This window comes from Crinia signifera, chromosome 2 (assembly GCF_055691185.1).
Source record: "Crinia signifera chromosome 2, ASM5569118v1, whole genome shotgun sequence".
Classification (NCBI taxonomy): Eukaryota; Metazoa; Chordata; class Amphibia; order Anura; family Myobatrachidae; genus Crinia; species Crinia signifera.
The window spans coordinates 344,092,823-344,103,972 of NC_139218.1; positions in this window are offsets into that span (position 1 = coordinate 344,092,823).

The following is an 11,150-nucleotide window of genomic DNA, read 5'->3' on the forward strand; positions in this document are numbered from 1 at the left end:
TTACTTAATTTCCAAATTATACTAACAGTAATAGCATCTGCCACTAATTTATTATGTGAAAACTGGTAAGATTTAGGCCAGACACCCAATTATCCCAAACCTCGCCACAGTGCACTCAAACATTGCCAGTTCTATAGCCATTATCTCCTGCTGGTTTCTCTGCACCCATTTCAGACACTGGAACCATGAACTGTTACAGAACTGTATAATTATGCATTTGGTGTCAGAGGCGTAACTATGGGAGACAATGGAGTCATCTGCCGCCGGGCTCCTACTCCCCTACAAGTTTGAATCAGCTCATTGAAGGCCTTTGATATCACTTCCTTGGCTGACTCCCGCTCATAGCAGGGGGAGTCAACCAAGGAAGACCATAAACATCACACTTTATTTTAAACATAATATCCATAACATACATACACACAGGCAGACCTATATTTATATAAGGTGGTGCATGTGTGGGCACCAATATTTATCTTGCCTCCGTTCAACTGGGACGAACTTATGCCACTGTATGGTGTAATTAGCAATCGTGCATTCTGGACTGATGCACAAACACTGTGGCTAGAGAAGCATCTAGTATAATATGTTTAATATTCTCCATTATTTCAGGATAAAATTGAGGCTAAAGCCCCGCACAAACCGCTCAGCACACATCGCTGCACACAATGCGATGCACCTGCCATGTGTGCTGAGCCATGTTTGCTGAGCGATCTGTTCTGAACAGAGTTTTGCCTATGCTTACAAACAATCTTAGTAGTATAGACACAGCATACACTGTCTATCTGAGTGGGCAATGACAACACACAGGACCATGCATCGTCATCACTATAGGGTATACACACAGAGTGATCCATGCTTACTTTGTAAGTGATCTAGACAGATCACTTAGAAAAGAGCACACAATTGCTATATGTGCATACCTTCCAACTGTACCTTTTTTGCAGGTACAGTACTGTATTTTTATGCCTTGTACCTTTTTTGGCGTCTCCAATTCAAGCATGGCCATGCCCCCGTTACCCATGGCCAAGCCCCCTTTTAGAATTTGTATCGGTTTTTGCTCCTCAGATGTTGGCGGGAATGGGTGTACATGTCCCTTTACAAAATTGTTTAATGAATTTAACACTGCAAACCTTTTATGTATTGTTCATGAAATGCTATCAATGGTAAAAAAAAAAAAAAAATATAAAAACTATACTATACTAATGGTAAAACGCAGATTTATGTATGATTCAGAGATGTATACTATGCTAATGTAAATTGCACATTTGTCTTAGTGGCACTGCATCAGGTGCCTTAGAGCTGTCATTCACAGTGTGATTGAAAGTCAGGGAGTCTTTTGAGGTTGTAATGGGGGGGGTGATGGCATTAACACAGGCACGTCCTGACCGTTTGCTTGTCTCAGCCTTTAACTGTCATCCTGTATGCCCAAAACATGGCTCCTGCGTTTCAGCTATCAAATAATCTGCGACCACTGCTATGTAACTGTACCTTTTTAGTGTCGACCATGTCCATATCGACCTTAAGCATGTGTCAATTATTAAAATCGTTAATTTAATAATCCGTTACCTTCTAACCAATATACAGTTACCCCTGGCAACCGCTGCCTGATGCGGAATGTAAGATGTAGCCGCACGTATATTTAAGCGTGCGTATGAGACTCTCAATAATATTTTATGCAATGAACATATCTTTATAGCCTTAGGTTCACCATCAACTCACCAATCAAATCAATCGTCATACACACTGATAACGATTAAAGCTGATACTGCGTCCGAGACGCGGTTATGATTATAAATAAATAATACACATAAACACTCTATTAAAGAGATCACAGATCCGATCCCGTGTCCTAATATATTGAAGTCCGTAGTGGACACAGGTGATTACAAGGTAACAAACATTATATAACTGTAGACTTATTCAGTACAGCTTATACATGAAAAAGAAGCATTACGGTACTTGTGAGTTATCTGGGCGCCCGATTTTTTGATTGTATGCCTTAAGTTAAGGCATACAATCAGATGCGATGCGATGCGATATCGCATCGCATCGCATGCGACCATCGGATGCGATGACCCGATTTTTCCATAGGAATCAATGTTAAAATGATTCCTATGGAAAAAGGGGTCCTTTTCATACCCCTACTATCCAAGTGGGCATGGAGTTGGATATAAACCTGTGGCGAGCGTAGCGAGCCACCGAGCCCGAAGCGTGGCGAGCGTAGCGTGCCCCGCGAGGGGACGGTATTCTGTGTCCCCTCGCGGGGCTCGCTACGCTCGCCACGCTTCGGGCTCGGTGGCTCGCTACGCTCGCCACAGGTTTATATCCAACTCCATGCCCACTTGGATAGTAGGGGTATGAAAAGAACCCCTTTTTCCCATTGAATTCCATGTTAAAATGGACTCAGTCCATTTTAACATTGATTCCTATGGAAAAATCGGGTCATCGCATCGCATCGCATCCGATGGTCGCATGCGATGCGATGCGATGTGCCCGATCCGACCCGATTTAGAAATCGGGCGCCCAGATAACTCACAAGTACCAGCATTACTACAAAGGGTATAGAGAACTGTAAGTCACAGACAGCAAAACATAGTCTTAATTATAAATAAATTAAACTATATACTGTAAAGCTGGGTACACATCTATACAATCCCTGTTTTCTTGCGACCGTTCCAGTATATAGTTTAATTTATTTATAATTAAGACTATGTTTTGCTGTCTGTGACACAGTACTGTAGGACATCCCAAACTTTCCCAGAAGGACCTGCCTTCTATCTCTGTACTTTCTATGCCAGTAATAAACTACTTATGTTCATTTGAAAACAATACGTGATTCTAGTATTTTTTTTTTATTATACAGTATATATATAAATAATAATATTAATGCAAAGCACAATGAATTGGCAAATGGATTTCAATAATGATGATGTAAATTAATGAATGTGAATACAGTAAATGAAATCATGGCAAATACACTAATAGGCAGTCTCATTTGCATACATGACAAACTAACTGTGTGTATATAAACTGTACAATGGACCTTATTCTGTTTTGCATCTGCGCATGCGCAGACGCGTTTCTGCGCATGTGTAAACACAGGGTGCGTGCACCCACGGCGAACATTCGGTTGGCTACACAGTGAGCGGTGGGCAGAGAAGGACAGGGGGCGCTGGACAGCTCCATTAGCATATAGGAATGCCCAGTTCTTCATGGGCATTCCCATGAGAATGCTGGGCTTTCTCAGGCTAATGAGGCTGTGACGGACATGTGGGGGGCGGGCAGCTGACATCACCGCATGTCAGCTGCCCACCATGTCCTTGCACAGGGTGCCCGCAGTTCAGAGTCACTATATAGGTGTCTCTGAACTGCAAGCGCTGGAGAAATCATTCGATGGTCTCATGGACCATCGAATGATTTCTCCCCGCCTGCAAATGGATGAGTATGTAAATCATCCATTCGCAGCAGTGCGGGGGGTCCTGCGTGCAAGGGGGGGGGGGGCGGGCAGCACTGCGAGCGGCGGGAGGCATCAGATGGACTTGCAAGGCTGCAAAATCTGCAGCCTTGCGAGTCAATCAGAATAAGGTCCAATGTGTAATGGCCATGATGAAAGTAATGCTAAACATACATTTTTAGGAGAACGATAAAGCAAGTATGTGTACTTTTTTAGATTTTTTATTTGTGAACACATTTGAACTCTTTTTTGTACATGATAACTCAGTTTATCCTCTGTGTAATTCTGTGTAATTCAAAGTAGCCCCCATCCCTTTCCACGCATGTGCACCAACACTTCGGAGAAGTATACTGTTGGTTGCTGCCGGCACCAGGACCGAACTGCAGCTATCACCTCGTCTTCAGAGTTGAAGTGTTGACCCTTAAGGTGCTCTTTCATCTTTGGGAAGAGGATTGCAGCACCTGCAGTTCATGGAGGTTCTGTCACACCCATCGTACAGCCTCGACCTTGCGTCCTGCAACATTCACCTCCTCAGGTGATCTTTAAGGGTCAACACTTCAGCACTTCAACTCTGACAACAAATTGAAAGCTGCTGTTTGGTCCTGGTGTTGACAACAACCACCAGCTTTCTTCTCCTACAGATTTGCCCGATTCGTCAAACGTTGGCGCACATGGGTGGAAATGGATGGGGACTATGTTGGGATAGGGATAAACTACTGAAAGTTATGTACAAAAAAAGTGTTCAAATGTGTTCACAAATAAAAAACGTATAGCCATGGACGCATTACTTTTCATCCGGCCTCGTAGCATTCCATTCAGTGACGGTATGCAGTCACTTTGGGGGGGTATTCTGGTTCATTTGCTCAGATGCGAATTCACATGATTGCGAGTGAACCAGGTCGCACCTTGCGAATGGTGGTACGCCGATCCACCATTTACAAGGTGCATACGTTTGTACTGGCTGTGAATGGATGTTTTACATAAACATCTATTCACATGCCACTGGGACCCTCCCGCATCTTTCGATGGTCGCTGACCACGGTCATGCCTCCCTTTTTCCAAACACACCCAGAGAACTGCATTTTTCACCCCAAAACGCCGGCTTCCTGTCAGTGAAGCTGCGACTGGATTGCGATTGCAAAGCAAAAATAAGGATCTTTCGCCCATAGCAATCAAACAGATTCTGTTTATCATTTCCCTATTGCATCCTACAAAAAGATTGGCAGAATAAAATTGGTTGGTACAGTATGGGCAACATCACTATTTTTCATATTTAGAACCTTTAGTAAATGTACCCCTCAGAACCTGTGACATGACCCATTTTGGGATGATAGTATTGATGTATAAGATGTTATATGTTATCGAATGGAAATTATGCCATAGTAGTGGGCGTCGCTATGCTCAGGTTAGCTTCTGCCCATGTTAGCATAAGTCGCATTTGTGAACAGCAAAAGATAGCAACAGCAGTTGCAAGAACAACCACATGTGTATTAGGCACAGGGTTAAGTTTTCTCCCGACCATCGAAAGATTTCTAAAGCACTTGCAAATCTAATTCACTCTCCGGTGACTCAGATTTGCAGTGCCCTCGGTATGTGAACAGTGCAGGCGGCTGACATCCGGGGACGTAAGCTGCCTGCCCCGGCACCCGTGTCATAGCCGAATCACATTGGGAATGCCCAGTGTTTTCATGGGGACACCCATGTTTGGGTATACAGAAGACATAGGGCCTTATTTTAGTTCACTCTTAGAGGCAAATTTCTTCTCAGATGGACAAAATCATGTGCACTGCAGGGGGGCAAATGTAACAGGTGCAGATATGCTTTATTTTTACACTGCAATATAGATCTCACTTTGAAGAAAAATCCCACCCAAATCTAACTCTCTCTGCACATGTTATATCTGCCCCATCTGCAGTGCACATGTTTTTTTCCATTTGAGGAAGGAATTTGCCTCTAAGAGTGAACTAGAATAAGGCCCAAAGTGCTAAAAAAAAATTTGTCAAAAAGCCAGTGTCCCAATCCAGCAGTCAAGAGCATACCCAACAATATTTTAAATGAGGTGTGAAAACATAGGGCAGTATTCAATGAGAATTATAACGATGTGCAGCGAATCCTGTTTAGGATTCGCTGCACATTCACCACTGCCCGCCGCGTTCCGGAGCCTCGCCGGCTCCAGTATTCAACGAGTCAGGGGCTCACTGCCCCTGACCGGCAAATTTTAACTCCTGCGGCGATGCCGCAGGGAGCCTGAGGACGGTGGCAGGCAGGGAGATGGAAGTCTCCCTGCCTGCCCCAGAACGTTTGTGGGGGGGAGTTGGGATCCCCGGGAGCCAGGCAGCACAGGCTGCCCCCCCGGGATAGCCCACAGGGGACCGGGTATTCACTACACTCGATCGTGCATATGTAATGATTGGGTGCAGTGAATATATGAATATCTAATGAGCGGCTCGGCTCCCGGCCCCCTGCTGGCTGCTGTGTAAAAAAATATATATATATATATATATATATATATATATATATATTTTTTTTTTGTAAATATATATTCATGTGCTTACAGCACATGAATAAAAATAGCATTCCCCTCATCAGAATAAAACTCCTGATTTTTTTACACCAAATGTAAAAAACAAAACACTTTATTTTAAAAGTTCACATTCCACTTCACCATAAAAAGATAGCGATTGCTACTCGGTGAATCATGGCGATAAAAACCTTGAAATGTATTCGCCATCTGGTCATTGAATAGGGTGATTCACCGTTTTAGTCAAAAAATCGCCTTACAGCACGAAAATAGCACAAAATCGCCATAAAACATGGCGAATCAGCCTCATTGAATACTGCCCATAGAGGTAAATGGGACATATGAGAGTCATCACATGGGTTCCTGTATGACTTTTAACCTGGAGCCAAAAGTACAGACCAAGGGGAAATCCGACAAACAATGGACCAAATCTGCATTTGTAATATTACATTTTGGGCATGGTGAGGAGGAGGAAAAGGCTTGGTATTGGAAATTGACCACAACACCCTACAATTATCTCTATACACCAGAATAACATCCAATAAGGGAGGGAAACTGGAAGACACTTTGGCACTCCATTACTAACTGTACAGTGTAGAGCGGTCCAAATCTTCCCTAAGAGATTTTTAGTAATGACAGACCACAGTTTTGCTTGAACAAACAGGTAATCCAATTGCCTTGGGCATGCTCCGAAGGACAGAGTTAATATAATATTGAGGCAGGTTTAGAACCACTTTAAGCATGTGGGGAGATAATGGCAAAAGGAAGGAGTAGACGAGTACATAAGGGAAGAAGAGGGTCCTGCTCATAGATTTTGAGAGGTTTGAAACATGCAAAAAGGTGCAACGTCTGATAGGAAGGGAGGGAGTTCCAGTGGTGGGGGTCCTAGATGTGGAAAAGGTTATAAGTTGGGAAGAGAGGTTCAGGTCACAATATTTAACCTGCCGCAGACTGAGGAGGAGTCGGTGAATTTCTTGCAGCTTCACCACTTTCTCCCTGAGACCAAGACGTGTCCTAATGGCCATTCAATAAAATCCAGTTACCAGTTAACACATGTCGTCATTACTGTCTCAGATGTATGATATGGCAGGTGAGAATGTGTTCCGAAAACACCCCAACTATCCACGTCAGCCCAAAGCGTTGCGAGCGCACGCGCTACGTGTCCTCTCAACCTTTTTATACCCCCACTATCCACGTGGAGTTGATTTTTATAAAGTGTGGCGAGCTCTTGCAGCAACTCTCCACTATCAGGTGGTCGTCTCAGGTGCTGGTAGCTGCCGGGGGAGAGTTGCAGCGAGCAGTCAGTGTGTGATGAAGGACCCGTGGTGGCTGCGCATGTGCTAAGACTAACATGTGCTAAGATGGCCCTGACCTCCAGAGACCAGCAGGATGATCCACCCCCTCCCCTGGTACTCGGCGCCGCCCCCTCCCCTGGTACCCGGTGCCGGGACACAGCAGTGTGCTGTGGGGTCCGTTTGGCGAATGGGATATCATCGGTGGGGTCCCTGCGGCAGATGGGAACTACTAGTTCCACAGGGATCCGTCGATGATATCCCATTCGCCAAATGGACCCCACAGCACACTGCATTATGCCCACTGCCCGGACCGCTGCAAACAAGTACCAGGGGAGCAGGGCCATCTTTTCATATGGGCTTAATGGGCACTTACACAGGGGCTCCAGGTGTATACGGGCTCTATTTTGATAGCTGAGAATCCCCTTTTTCCAGCGATACCAGAATTTTGAAAATCGGCCCTGGGGAACTGGAGATATCCAACTTCAAAGCAGCAGTCCACATCCGACCTGTTAATTGCAATTCCTAGTCATATTTCTCAGGTTCTCTCAGACTTATAGTTTTTCTAATAATATATTACAAAAGCTGGGACTCTACCCTTTCTGTCGACTCTAGCGGCTTGTCTCTATTATGCCCAGAACCAGAGATACCAGCCTTCCAGCAGCCGGTCCCTGCTCCAGCTCCAAACATCTGGTGTACAGTTTTATATTTTTGTCAATGGATTGCTCTGGCTCCTGATCTCTGATCCCAAAGTTCCCAGCACCTCCTGAAAGTTTGGACTCTCGATTTTTATACTCTTGAAGGCTAAGAAATCTATTTTCAGATAATGGCGATACCTGCAGTAAAACAAGATGCCCTTCCACCGGAAAATGACGAATATTAAGCCCACTTCATTATCAAACCTCCCCTGCATATAAAACACCCCCTACCTCCCTGGAAGTCATTTACAAGGGACCCTTCATTCAGCTCAGTGCCCCCTTCCACACGTTAGTGTTCACCCTCCCACCACCTGTGCAGTAAAGGAATAATTAGCAGAAGTTACTGTTCCAGGTCCTACATGTTGAATGGAAGAAAGAGCACCCCCTGCCACCCGTGGGACATTAAAGCTGCTGCTGATAGCACCCCCCACCCCTAGGAGGGGAGAATGGGTAAGGGCCCCAGTGCATTGCTTTGCCCAGGGGCCCACACTGCTGTTAAGACGGCCCTGCAGGGGAGGGGGGAGCGGGCTCTGCCGCATGTGCGTCCCAGTCCCTATCCCCGGCGCTCGCCATTCAAAAGGGATCTGGCGGGCGCCGGGCAAAGAAGAGAGGCGATACATCTGTATTTAGGAAATCTTATGTGCAGCCGGTGCGACTGCCCGACTCTGATCCGACGCGCACGGGACCGTGCATCGGATCAGATGGGATGTCTAAACATATGATTTGGGCCGATTTCATGGCCCGATTCATCCGAATCGGGTGAAATCGGGACCAAATCACATAATATATGGGGGCCCTAACTCTGTTATACCTCCACAGCTGTCGGTTGGTGCCTGCAAAGCTAGGCTTCACCTATAGTAGCCGCATTTGAATGGGCAAATTAGGTCAGCCCAAACTCTGATGCCACCAGGTCTTACAGGGGAACAAGGCACCAACCGAGACTGAAGAGTGGATAAGAGGATAAACTGACTAGATGTAAGATACCAAAATTAAAGTACAGGGAAAATAACAACAAACTATGAGTGGCACATCTGCAGAATTCGTTGCATACCAGAAACAATTAAAGATATGCGGTAACACTGTGACCTTCGACACCGTCGCAAAACAGACACCGGCTAAGGAAAATGCAGACTGGTCACAGAACATGTCAAAGGTAAATAAACCACAAACGGCAGCAATAACAGAAATAACTGACAAAGTCACAGGACCCAATAAAAACAAGGTATGTACAAAAGGATGCAGCAATGATGCAATGTGCGGCGAAGCCGCTGGACTCATGGTACCACGAAAGCTGGAAACAGAGACACAGGAGGATCCAAGGTAATCTGGAACAAGGTCAGGAGAAAATGGAAACTGACCAGGGAATCCACTGGAGCAGAATACACAGGAGGATGGAGGAACAGGGTACAAGAAGCTATTACCAGCAGGGATGGGCTCACAGGAAGTTCCTTAAATGTGGGAGTCCACCAACCACTGCAGCAATTGCCTGACTGAGTAAGTTAAGGCAGCTACTAGCTGCAGCAGCTAAACTCAGTCTTCTGCTAACCCCGCAACTGCCCGACTCCTGACAGCTAGAGGGAGGAGGGACCCAAACCAATATCGTGCCTAGGGCCCCATGAGGTTTAAAATTCTGCCTCTGTAGAGTACTGTACCATCAGAAGAAAAGCTCTGTGTGATATGTATGTGTATATATATATATATATATATATATATATATATATATATATATATGTATATCTGGTTTGTATTTCCCTTTGAGAGGAAAAGAAATCTGCACACCACAATGCAAGAAAACGTTTTCAAAACATTTATGAAAAAAACTCTTAGTGAGAGGTCAATAACACATGGCAATGTGTTGCATAAAAAAGGCTGGGGTACTTATCCAAACCGGGTAGATGACAAAGTGCCGTGGATGCCCATGCTGGTCCCTTCACCATATTGGCTCAACAGGCTGTTTCGGTGGAATAACCACCTTCGTCAGGAGCACACTCACTACTGAATACAAGCCATCTATATAGGACAAAAAAGCCCGCCAAAATAAGCAAAACAAAGCTCACCTGTATCATACACCTGCAGCTCGTTTACTGCACAGCGTCACGTAGCTGAATACTGATGGAACGCAAGCCGGGCGGACCGTGACACGCACGGACATCCGCTTCCGGTATCGGCTCAGGTACACACAAGTTCAAACACCCGTCTGATAACCATATCTAAGTGAGGGGAGAGAGCCCCAGCGCTAAGACAACTCTCCGTCATCCGCACGCTGCGCTCAATCTCCAAACATCACACTGTAGTCTGACGCGCTGGGACGCAGGAGTCATGGCCGTGGAACGCACAGCCATGCTCACTGTATCAACCAATCGCGTACTTCAATCCTGCACCTCGTGATGACAGGAGTATTGCGCATCCGGGTTTGCCCAATGGAACGCACAGCCATGTTTATAGTATCCTGTCAATGGAATGAATCAGAGAATGGGCTGTCATAATGTGTTACCATATCATAAGCCGGAAAAAAATATATGTGAGCTGGCATATGTAAACCAAAACAATTGAATTTGTATCATAATGCAGGGTCAACAGGGCTATCGTTCTGCGTGTAATGGAGGGCCCTTAGGCCGTTACACACCTTAAAGTGACAGCCACCATCGCAAATGCGACATAATAGGAATATCAAAAAGAACAAAAAATATCATATAAAGATATACATAAAACTTGCTGGAAACAGCGAATAAAGTTGGCAATGCATATAAGGTTAAGAAAAAAGGCGAGAAGAAAGCAGAAGAAAATCCCAAAGGGATACAGGGAATCACTTGTGTTTAACAACACTCTACAGACACATTGTTACAATCGTGAGCAACCTAATATGCAATCGTACGATCTGCATATCTAGGTCAAGCGGGCAGTCCCTTACAGAAAAACATTCATATTTATTTCCTCATTCAGCCCGGACGGACTGAGAGTGTCCAGGTTGTAAATAAATTCGCTCTCTTTGCGTAGTAGGGTTAGATGGCGATCACCACCCCTTTTAGGATTTTTGACATGATGTAAGGGCATAAATTTGAAGTCCTTAATGGTATGTTTTGCGTCAAAAAAATGTCTGGCGACAGGGGGGGTTGATGGATCTCTGATGGTCATAGCCTTTTTGATTGAAGATCGGTGCATATTAATGCGCTCTTTCAGCATTC